Genomic DNA, 12,982 nt, shown 5'->3' on the forward strand with positions numbered 1-12,982 from the left:
TGTAATATTAATACCTTAGCTTTTAAAGCTTCCTTCTTCAGGAGCTCTGACTTTTACAACCACAGTCAGAATGCAGACTCTTCTTTACGTAGAGTCAGAGTGGGCCTTCAAAAGTTTTGTATGAGCCCATGAACCCATAAATTGCACCCATAGCATCCATATTCCCATATCCTCCCTCCCCCCATTTCTACAGAGAGTGAAGGGAGGGAGGGAGCAGCGGAGGAGAGAGAAAGAGGGAGAGAGGCATGGATGTGAGAGAGACACTTCAATCGGTTGCCTCCCCTATAGGCCCCCACCTGGGCTGGAGTACCTGCAACCGAGGTACAGGTACATGCCCTTGACAGGGAATCCAACCCAAGACCTTCCATGAGCGGGCGATGCTGAGCCAAATGAACCAGGGCCATGTTTTTATTTTGTTAACTGTTATTTTTTTCTGAGGATCTTTTGCAAAGTATCTTCGTATTACAATATCTCAACTTTCAGGAAAACATGACTTACATATACTTTATGTTATTATGAGAAACAATTTATTGCTTACATTATTATTTTCAAAATTTTAATTTCCTATTTCTGTCTTTTCCAAAAAGAATGGATTTTGAATTTTAGGAAAGTATAAGATACATGCTATGCATGGAGTAATGGAAAATAATATATTTTACTTTAACAATTTAACACATTGTGGTAAAATAGTTTTAGTTTTTATTTTTCCGTTTTTTTTAAATATATTTTATTGATTTTTTACAGAGAGGAAGAGTGATAGACAGTCAGAAACATCGATGAGAGAGAAACATCGATCAGCTGCCTCCTGCACACCCCCCACTGGGGACGTGCCTGCAACCAAGCCACATGCCCTTGACCAGAATCGAACCCGGGACCCCTCAGTCCGCAGGCCGACGCTCTATCCACTGAGCCAAACCGGTTTTGGCTATTTTTCCCTTTTAATTCTGCTCTTCTCCCCATCTATTTCTAGTCTCTGAAAACATTTCTCCTTTCTGAGCCTCACAGATTTTTTTTTTTAAAATATATTTTATTGATATTTTACAGAGAGGAAGGGAGAGGGATAGAGAGCTAGAAACATCGATGAGAGAGAAACATCGATCAGTTGCCTCCTGCACACCTGCCTCTGGGGATGTGCCCGCAACCAAGGTACATGCCCTTGACCGGAATCGAACCTGGGACCCTTCAGTCCGCAGGCCGACGCTCTATCCACTGAGCCAAACCGGCTAGAGCCAGATTTTTTTTTATTTTATTATTCAGAGAGGGAGAAAAATGCATTGTGTTTTTTCCCCCAAATAAACCATTTTAAAAAATATTTTTATTCTTGAAAACAAGTTTACTTCGGAACATCCAATTTTGAGCTTGGATGAATTTGCATTGTTATTTGTATTAGATATTCTAAAAATTGAAGCTAAGACCACTTCTGATTAAGTTGGTTCCTGAAATAACATTTTATAGCCAAAATTTGTTTCCTGAGCTCTTTGACCTAGTCTTGGGGTTTTGGAAATGAAATCTTATCTGGAGTGTGAAACTGTAAAGGTGCAATTTTAGTATAAATTTATTTTATAAGTTATTAAATTTTTAAGGAAGTCAGTCATTTTGATAAGCTCTAGGGAGCTCTAGGTTATTGTTTTGTTTTGGTTGTATAGTATCAAAACAATTCTGGTTTACATAGGAAAGTTATTATAAATGGCAACAATTTTAAAAATGCCTTGCCTAACAACAACAATAATGAAGACATCTGACATTTTTGAGCACTTAAGCACTAGCTCTTGATAAGAGCTTTACATATATATTATTTACAGACCAACCGAAACAGGTAGGTAGGTATTTTTTATCTCTATTTAACAAATGAAAAAAGTTGAGGCACAGGGAGTTAAGGTGACTAATAAAAAATGTACAGATAGTAGGTAGGAGCACTAGGCTCGAATCTAATGCCCTTAACCTTTGTGCTGTATTTGTATTGCTTTGAAAATATTTCAGTTAATCTTATCTAGATGTTTTAAAATGGAATAGCAGGAGATTTTAATTTCCAAGTAGAATCACTAATATTCCTTAATTCATACTTGTTCAATTTGGAGTGATTGTTGAATCACTAATTAAATCTTCATTGCGTTTTTGAAAACATCAATGTTATTAAAAAATTACTCAAAATGTTGCCTGGCTGGCATTACTTAGTTAGTTGGAGTGAGTCCTTACACCAAAAGGTTGCAGGTTTGATTCCTGGTCAGGGCATGTATGGGAGGTAGCTGATTGCTATTTCTCTCTCACATTGATGTTTCCCTCCCCCTCCTCCTTCTCCTCCCCCTCCCCCCCCCTCCTCCTTCAAAATCAATAAGCATGTCCTCAGGTGAGACAAAACAAAACAGAACAACAACACAAGACTTGAACTGAATTGCCAAAAGAGTATGTTGAATAAAAGTAGCCAGATACAAAAGATATGTGATTCCATTTAAACTACTTGGAATAGAAATCTAAAGTGAATAATGGTGATAGTAGTAGCAGTAGTAATGAAAATGACTAGTAATTATTGAGTTCTTATGTTCTAGAAAACAACCCCAATTAGGTAGGTTTTATCAGTTTCATTTTACATATAAGGAAACTGAGTCTGGGAGAATGTAAGTAACTTGTCCAAGGTCACACAGCCCAGTACAGGTTTCAATCCAAAGATCTACTTGACTACAAAGCCTAGTCCTGGGTGTGTATAATTTAATGTACCAAATACTTTCTTCTTAAACAGAATGTATGAGTATAATTTAAATTTATTACATGACTTAAGTTCATTATTATGAACAGTATTTTTGTACTAAAGTGTATAGGGTTCCTTTCCATGAATTGAATGAATTAAATGTTTTGTTGAATTCTGTTTTGTAAAAATTCTGCCTCTTCCCTTCCTGCTACTCTAATGATTATTTTCTCTTCTGGCTCCCCTTTCTACTTTTTTTTCTTTTAATATGCTATGGCCTGGAAACAAAACTTACTAATGATTTTTATATAAAATAAGATTTTAGTAAGGATCTGAGAGGCCCTTTCCTCTTTTTAATTTACCTTGTGGGTTTTGGTTATGTTCCAGTTAGAAGATGAGACTAGCAGAGTAAAATAGCCTATTTTTGTGTGTATGATGATTAACAACTAAAACAGTAGGCCATTGTTGATTTAGCAAGTTAGTAAGGGTCTTGGTCTAAAGGAAATAAGATTATAACTAAATACATACCAAACATTGGAGCTGGGGTGGGAACTTATAACTTCCATTCTACTTGAGGTGACAGATACTAATTGCTTCTGGTGGTTAGCCTGATTTCAGGAATAAGCAGTGACTATCAGGAGTTTTGCAAGAAAGACCTCACTTTGTATGCATTTATTTTCTTTATTTTATAGCCTGGCTGTACAAAACAGTTTTTATATCTCTATCTCTATCTCTATCTCTATCTCTATCTCTATCTCTATCTCTATCTCTCTCTCTCTCTCTCTCTCTCTCTCTCTCTCTATCTATCTCTATCTCTATCTCTATCTCTATCTCTATCTCTATCTCTCTACTAGGTGTACCGGTTAATAATGGCGGATTTTGTAATCAAAGAAAACACGATAATTTCAAGAGAAATATCAAAAGTGCTTTATTCAAAGTAATGTCCATCACTAGCTACACATTTCCCCCATCTTTCAGGTAATTTGTGGATACCGTCCCAATAGAACTTTTCTTGTTTTGAGGAAAACCATTCAGAGACCCAATTTTCCACTTCTTCGTACGTTTTGAAGTGCTGCTCAGAAAGTGCGTGGGCCATCGATTGGAACAAGTGGTCATCTAAAGGAGCAAGGTCTGGTGAATACAACGGGTGGGTTAATACTTCCCAGGCAAGATCTTTTAACTTGTCTTTAACTGGTTTTGAAGTGTGTGATGGTGTGTCATCATGAAGCAAAATTACTTTGCTGTGTCTTCTGACACATTCTGGTCGTTTCACAATCAAAGCTTGGTTCAAATTGATTATTTGTTGTCAGTAGCAATCAGTATTAACAGTTTCACCTGGTTTTAGAAGCTCATAATGCACCACACCTTCCTGATCCCACCAAACACAGAGCATTGTCTTTTTTCTGAAGCGATTTGGCCTTGCAGTCAATGTTGATGGTTGACCTGGATCAACCCATGATTTTGTGCGTTTGGGATTCTCAAAAGAAATCCACTTTTCATCGCCAGTCACAGTTCGATTCAAAAAAGACTTTCTTTCATGCCGTTGAAGCAACATTTTACTGATGACTTTTCTGTTTTTCATTTGTCTTTCGTTCAGTTGATGTGGCACCCATTTTCCTTCCTTTAAAATCTTTCCCATTGCTTGTAAACGATTCGAAATTGTTTGCTGAGCAACGTTTAATCTTTCTGCAAATTGTTTTTGAGTTTGACACACATCTTCATCCAATACTTGTAATTGTTGGTCTTCAAACTTTTTGGGTTAACCTGGACATTCTTAGTCTTTCACATCGAAATCATCACTTTTAAAGCGCTTAAACCAGCATTCACAAGTATCTTGAGATGGAGCATGTTCACCATAAGCTTCCCAAAGTATACAATAACTTTTTCTTCAAAATAAAGTAACGAATTAAAACTTCCTGCAAATGCTCATTTTTGGCATGAAATTCGACATTAAAAAATTATTTTATTGATTTTTTTTACAGAGAGGAAGGGAGAAGGATAGAGAGTTAGAAACATCGATGAGAGACAAACATTCATCAGCTGCCTCCTGCGCACCCCCTACTGGGGATGTGCCCGCAACCAAGGTACATGCCCTTGACCAGAATCGAACCTGGGACCCTTCAGTTCATAGGCTGATGCTCTGTCCACCGAGCCAAACCGGTTAGGGTGAAATTCGACATTTTTAAGCGTAAAAATATCTATGATGTTAACACCTTCAGCAAATTTGACATATGAAGTTTTGAAGCTTGCTGTCAATACAACAAAATAGCATACATATCAAATTGCATATATGTCAACATATGTGTAACTCCATCTATTGAAAAAAATCTGCATTATTAACTGGCACACCTAGTATATCTATATGTCTATGTCTATATATCTACATATCTATATCTATATGTCTATAGCTATAGCTATCTCTATCCATATCCATATCTATTATTATAGATGTACATATCTATATCTAGACTGAATGGAGGCCAGTGCTCATTTTGAGTCTTTCCCACCTGACTTTGTGGTAGCCACGGAAGAGAGAATATTTTAAATGCTTCAAGACTGTTAATATAATCATGGTCAATGGAAAGATTTCAGAAGGAATCTACAAAAACTAGATAAATGATTATTATTCCATTTTAAGTCTTTAGATGCTATAATTTGAAAGGGGCATTTCCCCCCTTTCATCTAGCCATCTCCTACCAGATGTGAAAAAGAAACCCATTTTTATTTGGATGGGATATTTGAGAAGTGGGAAAAAACTATGTTTCTATATAGGTTGTAAATATTCACCATGTAAATGTTGATGTAGTCTATTCTAATTCATATAGAAAGAGTTGAAGATTTGGCCTTTGCTTTTAAAAATCTGGATAGTAATGACGTAAAATAGTAACTTAAATCAGTATCTTTATCTATTGCAAGGCACAGGAGGAGTATAAGCAATGTATGGCATAGTCTTTGCCATTACTGTATTTAATAATCTGATTGTCGAAGTTATGTAGGTTATCAGTTTAAAACAGAAAGTTATTTTTATCTTTATAACCAATGTTGTGATCGTGCTGGCAGCGCTGGTCCATCAGTGCCTGGCCCATTCTCCAGAGATTGGACCTGCGGGACTACTGAGGGAGTGAGTGGCTGCTGCTGGGCTAGTGGCCTGCTGGGACGGGTCGGTCAGCTGAGCGGCACTCCCACTGTGGGAGCACACTGACCACCAGGGTGCAGCTCCTGCGTGGTCAGTGCGCGTCATAGCAACTGGTCGACTGGTCATTCGGTTGTTCAGTTGTTTGGTCGCTTAGGCTTTTATATACATAGATAGATATATAGATAGTGCTGGAAGTTCTAGCTAGTGCATTAAGGCAAGACAAATAGAAGGCATATAGATCAGAAAGAAAGAAATACCTTTACCCTATTTACAGATGACATGATTGTCTATGTGGAAAGGAATCAATAGATTAACTCCTAGAAATAAGGTGTATTAGCAAGGTTGTATGATATAAGATAAATATACAAAAAATCAATTGCACTGAACACTTGGAAATAAATACAATATTATTTACAGTCACTCAAAAAGTAATGCTTAAGTATATATCTAACAAAACATGGATAGGACTTGTATGCTGAAAACTAAAAATGCTGATTAAAGAAATCAGTGATCCAAATAAATGCTGTATTCCATGGACTGAAAGACTTAATATAGTCAAGATGTCAGTTCTTCCCAAATTGACATACAAGTTTAGTACAATTCCTATAAAAATTCCAGTAAGATTTTTTGCAAGATTATTATAACATATATGTGGAAATACAAAGGAACTAGAATCCCTAAATATAAGAAAAAGTGGGAGGAATCACTCTATCAGATTTCAAAACATATAACTACAATAATCAAGATTTTGTGATATTGGTGGAGAGAAAGACACATAGGTCAATGCAACATAATGGAGAACCCCCAGAATAACAGAATAGAGCCTACATGAATATCCTGTGGTTTTTTTACAATTGAGGTATGACACTGTAAAATTTAATATTTTAAAAGTATATAATTCAGTGGTTTTTAGTACATTCTCAAAATTGTACATTAACTACTGCTTAATTCCAGAACCTTTTCATCACCTAAAAAAGATACTCCATACCCATTACTCAGTTGACAAACTGATTTTTGACAAAAATGAAAAAACAACAACACTTGAATAGAGGAAAATAGCTTTTTTAAATAATAGTGCTGGAACAATTGGACTTCCATAGGCCAAAAAAAAAAAAAAAAAGGAACTTTGATCTAAACTTTACACATTATACAAAAATTAACTCAAAATGGATCACAGATGTATTTAAGCGCAAAATATAAAACTATAAATATTTTAGGAAAAACAATAGGATAAAATTTTTGGAATCTAGATGTAGGCAAAGAGTTCTCAGACTTGACACCAAAAACATGATGCATAAAAGGAAAAATTAATAAATGGAGTTCATAAAAACTAAAAGCTATTGCCCTGCTAAGGACCATACTAAAAGGATAAAAAGACAAACTACTGACCAGGAGAAAACATCTGTGAAGCAAATAATTAAGCCCAGCTGGCATGGCTCAGTGATTGATTGTGGACCTATGAATCAGGAGATCATGGTTCAATTCCCAGTCAGGGCACATGCCTGGGTTGCAGAATCAATCTCCAGTAGGGGGATGCATGCAGGAGGCAGCCAATCAATGATTCTCTCTTATCATTGATGTTTCTCTCTCCCTCTTTTTCTCCCTTCCTCTCTGAAATCAACAAAAGGCCAGTATATAGAATATATAAAGAACTCCAAAACTCAACAGTAAAAAATTAAATAATACAATTAGAAAATGGCAAAAGACATAGAGACATTTCACTGAAGAGAATATACAGGTGACACATAAGCATTATGAAAAGCTGTTCAATATCATAGCCATTTGGGAATTGCAAATTCAAACCACAGTGTGATATCTCAAAATAAAAAGCTTAGTATTAAAAAAGAAAAAATGATATGTGAGCATTATTAAATTTGCTACATGCAAAAAAGTCTAAAGAGGGAAAAAAGCGCAAGTAATTTCATTACCTATGTAAACTTTCACTAACATTTTGTTGTATTTTATACCTTTTTCTTTTTTTACTCTATGAAATTTATTTTACACTAGTGGTCCGGTGCACAAAATTCGTGCACGGGGTGGGGGTGTTCCTCAGCCCGGCCTGCACCCTCTCCAATCTGGGACGCCTCAAAGGATATCCTGCTGCCGATTTACAGGGATTGGGCCTATACCGGCAGTTAGACATCCCTCTCACAATCCAGGACTGCTGGCTCCAGCCGCTCGCCTGCCTGCCTGCCTGCCTGATTGCCCCTAACCACTCTGCCAGCCGGCCTGCTCACCCCCAACAGCCCCCCGCCGCCAGCCTGCTCGCCCTCAAATGCCCCCCACCGCTAGCCTGATCACCCCCAACTGTCCCCCATGCCAGCCTGCTCACCCCCAATTCCCCCCCCTGCTGGCCTGCTCGTCCCCACCTTCCCTCCCCACTGGCCTGTTTGCCCCCAACTGCCCCCCTGCTGGCCTGCTCACTCCAAACTGCCCCCCCCCCCCGCTGTCCTGCTCACCCCCAACTGGCCCCCCTGCTGGTCTGCTTACCCCCAGCGGCCCCACCCCCCACCAGCCTGATCACCCACAACTGCTGTCCCATCCTGGCCTGATCACCCCCTGGCGACCCAAGCTCCCAGCCCCTCCTTTTTTTCTTTTCTTTCTTTTTTTTTTTCAGCATCTCCTTGAGCGGAGGCCAGGGCTGGCTGGAAGCAAGTATCTGGGATTTATTTATCTTCTATAATTGAGGGCTTGGAAAACCCAAAATACAGAATACTTACAGAAATATAGTCCCCTCAATCTTTAAAAAATTTATTTTAAATTGTAACTTTTGCTCTTTTTTGAATTTCTCTTTTCCCTGGATTTACAAACACTTTGTCTTGGCTCTCCTCTACAATGCTGTCCTCTTCTCAGTCTTTTGGCGTTGTTTCTCTTTATGCCTTAAATGTTTGGGTTCCCTACGATTCTGTTCTCAATCTCTTCTCTCTATTTATATTCTTCTTGGGAAAACCAGTACTGGGCCCAGGCCTTCAACTACAGTTTACACTCAAATAGCCCTAATCCTTGATCTCTTTTGAGTTTTAGGGCCCAATTTTTAACTGTACCGGTATATTGGACATCTTTACCTTATGCTTCATGGACCTCACAAACTCAGTTATCTAAAACTGAACTCATGCCCTGACTGGTTTGGTTCAGTGGATAGAGCGTCAGCCTGCGGACTCAAGGGTCCCAGGTTCGATTTCGGTCAAGGGCATGTACCTTAGTTGCAGGCACATCCCCAGTAGGGGGTGTGCAGGAGGCAGCTGATTGATGTTTCTCTCTCATCTATGTTTCTAGCTTTCTCTCCCTCTCCTTTCCTCTCTGTAAAAAAATCAATAAAATATATTAAAAAAAATAAAACTGAACTCATTCTTTATCTATCTAAAACAGCTTCTCCATCTCTACCCAGTGGGATAAGCCAGAAGAGGGTTAGCCTAAATCAGTGGTTGGCAAACTCATTAGTCAACAGAGCCAAATATCAACAGTACAACGATTGAAATTTCTTTTGAGAGCCAAATTTTTTAAACTTAAACTTCTTCTAATGCCACTTCTTCAAAATAGACTCGCCCAGGCCGTGGTATTTTGTGGAAGAGCCACACTCAAGTAGCCAAAGAGCCGCATGTGGCTCGCGAGCCGCAGTTGGCCGACCACTGGCCTAGATTACTTGAATCTTGCCTTCCACTTCTTGTCAATCACTAAATTTTAAGATTCTGCTTTGAAAACTAGCTCTTTAATCTGTTACCTGCTCTTTATTGTCTTTTTCACTGCCTTAATTTAGGCACTTACATATTTTACTACTGCTGTAGAATCTTAACTGATGTGCCTATTTTTGGCCTTGTATCCCCTGTTGCATCCTTCACACTGAAACCAGTTTGATCTTTCTTTTTAAAAATTTTTTTAGAGAGAGAGGAGAAAGAAAAAGAACCATCTATTTGCTGGTCAACCCATTCATGCACTCACTGGTTGACTCCCCTGACCGGGATTGAGCCCCCCACTTTGGTGTATCAGGACCACACTCTAACCAATTGAGCTACCCAGCCTCAGGGCCAGTTTGATCTTTTTAAAGCATATATTCATCATGTTACTCACCTTTACTGCCTTCTGTCTCCTGTTGAGCAGAGCTCATTTTCCGTAGCAGGCATCCGTGATCCTGGTCTTGATTGCCATGGCCCTGCCTGTTTTCCAGTTTTATTCCTGATAGGACAGCCAGTTGTGCTGAGCTAGTTTCCTCAATGTGTCATATATATTTTATCTGGCCTTTATGCCTTTACCCATCTTGTTTGTTTCTTCCCGACATGCCCCTCCATCTGCTATCCACTTGCCTGATTTCTTCCATGTTCCAAGATTCAGGTAACATTGTAACCTACAGGAAGCTTTCTTGGCCTCCATAGTTAGAGTTAAGGGCTTCCTCATCTGTGTTTGCCACTTACCCATTTCTTCCCCCCCCCTTTTTTTCTTTATTGATTAAGGTATTACATATGTATCCTTATCCCCCCATTACCCCCACCCCCACCCCCCACTCAGGCCCTCACCCCCCTGGTGTCTGTGTCCATAGGTTAGGCTTATATGCATGCATATAAGTCCTTTGGTTTATCTCCCCCCTTATCCCCACCCTCCTCTGCCTTCCTCCAAGGTTTGATGGTGTGATCGATGCTTCTCTGTCTCTGGATCTGATTTTGTTCATCAGTTTATGTTGTTCATTATAGTCCACAAATGAGCGAGATCATGTGATATATATCTTTCTCTGACTGACTTATTTCGCTTAGTATAATGCTCTCCAGGTCCATCCATGCTGTTGCAAATGGTAGTAGTTCATTCCTTTTTATAGCAGCGTAGTATTCCATTGTGTATATGTACAACAAGTCTCTAAATCCACTCATCTGCTGATGGGCACTTAGGCTGTTTCCAAATCTTACCTATGGTAAATTGTGCTGCTATGAAGATAGGGGTGCATATATCCTTTCTGATTGGTATTTCTAGTTTCTTGGGATATATTTCTAGCAGTGGGATCACTGGGTCAAATGGGAGTTCCATTTTTATTTTATTTATTTATTTTATTTATTTTTTATATATTTTTTATTGATTTTTCAGAGAGGAAGGGAAAGAGATAGAGTGATAGAAACATCAATGATGAGAGAAAATCATTGATTGGCTGCCTCCTGCACACCCCCTACTGGGGGGGATTGAGCCCGCAACTCGGGCATATGCCCTTGGCCGGAATCGAACCTGAGACCCTTTAATCCGCAGGCCGATGCTCTGTCCACTGAGCCAAACCGGCTAGGGCCCATTTTTAGTTTTTTGAGGAAACTCCATACTGTTCTCCACAGTGGCTGCACCAGTCTGCATTCCCACCAGCAGTGCATGAGGGTTCCTTTTTCTCCGAATCCTTGCCAGCACTTGTCATTTGTTGATTTGTTGATGATAGCCATTCTGACAGGTGTGAGGTGGTACCCAATTGTCATTTTGATTTGCATCTCTTGGATGATTAGTCACTTTGAGCATGTTTTCATATGTCTCTTGGCTTTCCTTATGTCCTATTTTGAAAAGGATCTATTTAGGTCTGTTGACCATTTTTTGATTGGGTTGTTTATCTTCCTTTTATTAAGTTGTATCAGTTCCCTGACCATTTACCCATTTCTGTTTGCCACTTCCTACATTGGTGTACTTTTAAAAAAATGGATTAATCTTTCCCAGACCATTGTAACACAACCTGTCTACCACCTAAAGCAGGAATTGTGTACCCTTTTTGTTTACTCAAGGCGAGGGAATAATGTACAACATATAGTAGATGTTTAATAAATATTTCTTGACTAGATAAAGAAGTGAATGGGTAAAAGGTTTCATGAATGAAGAGTTGCATGCTGACCAATAAAAAAAGGTTTAACTTTAAGGAATATCACAGAATTTGGGGTTAAAAGAATCGAGTTCTACCATCATTTCTTAGTGTCTAATTTTAGTCAAGTCATTTCCTTTCTCTGAGCTTCAGTTGTTTTGCAAAATTGAAGTAGATTTAGTAGTAGTAGTAATAGAAATAATTTTTGAACAATAAATACTTTGTAAATTCTTGTTATTAATGTTACAGCAATAACAAGCATCCTGTATGTTCAGGCCGTACATGTGTAATGCACTATTTCACTGAAGTAAGAGAATTACTTAGAACTTTGGATAGCCATATTCATCAAGCACAAGATCAGTTTTACTTTGCTTGGATATAATTTGGTTGCATTATTGACCCATTACTTTATTACATGTTTCATCACATGCGTAGACACTGAAGATGGGTCAGGGTGAGTCAGGTTCATAAAACAGCCTCCCTGAAAGTAGTCCATAATGCTTATGGTCTGTGATGCGAAATTTCCAGGATGATGAAGTGTGCTGATGTTAACAGTTCAAATGTGGTTTGACTTTTCTAACCATTGTCAGTGATAGACTTGTGTACTACTAGCCTATCCTGTTTTCCATGTTTTCTGTACAAAAATATTTAATTGGAGCAGTGATGAGTAATATATTTTCAAGAAATGCTACTAAAACCTTTAAGTCTAGATAATTAGATTGAGCATTTAAAGCTGTAGCTTAAATGAATCACTATGAATATGCATGAGCTTATAAACACAACTTTTTAAAATAATCTACATTCAAAATAAATTACATGGGTAGTATTTTCCAAGTTTCTTTTTTGTGTGGAAGGAAGCTTTTTATTAGTCTTAGAAATTCTTTGAATAGTATGTGTGTGTATAAAAACCACACAAAACGCACACACATATTTTCCACTCATGCTACATTTAAATGACATCTCTGGCTTTATTTTTTCTTAATGTCACTGTTTCTTTCTCACCCTCTCTACAGGTGAAACAGTGAGAATCATTTTAGCCTTATGAGTGGAGGAGCTCAGTGGCTGGAGAGTTGGTAGACACAGGAATGAGCACTAAATGGCCAGCACCCAGTCCACTCCTTTCATTGTCCATGCAAGGCTTGAAGCAGAGGTGTACCCATTCTGTCTTGTATCCTATATATTAAAATGGTAATATACAAATTGTCCTCTCATCTGGGAGTTCAACCAGAGTTCGACCAGGGGGCGGAGCCAGCCGGCCAACCTCCCGAATTCCCTCCCCCCGGCCAGCCCAGCCAGATGAGCCCTGATGGGGTGGGCTGGGTGGACCCCACCTGTGCACAAATTCGTGCAC

The 12,982-nt window shown here is 38.7% G+C and overlaps 1 protein-coding gene across 5 annotated transcripts in view; it reads left to right on the forward strand.

The window, feature by feature from the left end:
- The window catches only part of SIK3 (SIK family kinase 3), a 290,306-nt gene that overhangs the window by 62,208 nt on the left and 215,116 nt on the right, over positions 1-12,982 (forward strand). Inside the window, exon 1 of one of the 5 annotated variants that reach the window (XM_080688525.1) lies at positions 3,730-3,830. The exons of the other annotated variants lie outside the window; for them this stretch is intronic. The gene's annotated coding sequence lies outside the window, so the exon portion shown is untranslated. Of the gene's footprint in view, positions 1-3,729; positions 3,831-12,982 lie in introns of those variants that run through there. 5 annotated transcript variants of the gene reach the window in all.

Source organism: Plecotus auritus, assembly GCF_963455305.1.
Source record: "Plecotus auritus genome assembly, chromosome: 9".
In the NCBI taxonomy this organism is placed as follows: domain Eukaryota; kingdom Metazoa; phylum Chordata; class Mammalia; order Chiroptera; family Vespertilionidae; genus Plecotus; species Plecotus auritus.